Source organism: Eulemur rufifrons, chromosome 6, assembly GCF_041146395.1.
Source record: "Eulemur rufifrons isolate Redbay chromosome 6, OSU_ERuf_1, whole genome shotgun sequence".
Lineage (NCBI taxonomy): Eukaryota > Metazoa > Chordata > Mammalia > Primates > Lemuridae > Eulemur > Eulemur rufifrons.
The window spans coordinates 23408104-23409301 of record NC_090988.1 but is presented as its reverse complement, the minus strand read 5'-3'; the positions used below and the strand labels follow the sequence as shown (position 1 = coordinate 23409301).

At 32.1% G+C, this 1198-nt stretch overlaps 1 non-coding gene across 1 annotated transcript; it reads right to left on the bottom strand.

Annotated features, from left to right (window-relative positions):
• Positions 1–398: 398 nt before the first annotated feature.
• LOC138385525 (U6 spliceosomal RNA) lies at positions 399–505 on the bottom strand. The gene has a single exon (XR_011233758.1). It is a non-coding gene; the product is annotated as a U6 spliceosomal RNA (small nuclear RNA).
• Between the last annotated feature and the right edge of the window lie 693 nt (positions 506–1198).

Below are 1198 nucleotides of genomic sequence, written 5' to 3'. Positions count from 1 at the left end.
CTTTGTAAGTGATATGCTCCTTCCCGGTGGAAACTAGAATTTTGTGTTTGCTTTTCATGTACTTAATTTCTATAATGTTTTATGTGTTGATTGTTTTTTTTTTCCTTATCTTATCTAACCTGTTTGGCACTCAATGAGTCCTCTTGACCTGAAATGCAGGCAAATTCTTATTTATTTTTTTTTCAAATATTTCTTTCCCTCCAGTTATTTTTTTCCGTTCTAGGGGCACCTATGATTTTCTTGTTGTCACTTCCATTCTATCTTCCACATCTCTTAGTTTTTTCTTTTATATTTCTAATATCTTTATGACATCTTGATGCATTTTGAAGGAGTTCCTTAGCCTTATCTTGTTAAGTCTGAAGTAGTTGTTCAGCTCTATTTTCATATGCCCATTTTTTAAAAATATGGAACACTTTACAAATGTGCATGTCATCCTTGCACAAGGGCCATGCTAATCTTCTCTGTATCATTTCAATTTTAGCGTATGTGCTGTTGAAGTGAATACACCATTTACTGAGTTTTTATTTCAATAATTACATTTTTCTTACCCAATTTTTTCCAGTTGGTTCTGCTTTATACCTGCTTATTTTTTATTCACTCAACAATATTCTTCTATATCTCTTTGAAGATATAAATTGTTAGTTATTAAATGCTTGACTGAATTCATGCCGGGGCCCTGAATTCAGTTGTATATGGTATAGGTTATTCACTTTGTAGTCTTTTATTATTATTATTGTGATAAAAACACTTAACATGAGATCTACTCTTTAAGAAATTTTAAAGCATATAATACACTATTGTTGACTATAGGTACAGCAGATCTCCAAAACTTACTCATCTTGCGTAATTGAAACTTCTTACTAAATGATCAGTAACCTCATTTCCCACTCCTGCCAGCCCCGATAATCACCATTCTACTCTGATTCTGAGTTTGACTATTTTAGATACCTCATATAAGTGGAATCATGCAGTATTTGTCCTTCTATGACTGGCTTATTTCATTTAGCATAACATCTTCAAGTTTTATCCATGTCTCATATTTCAGAATTTTGTTTTTATTTTTAATATTTTTAAGGTTGAATAATATTGCATTGTATGTCTGTACTTTTTTTTGGTAGTGTCTCCCGTGAGCTTGTATTTCCCTGGTTAGCAATAGGAAAAACGAAATAGAGCCAACTGCTTGTCTCTGGTTAGTATG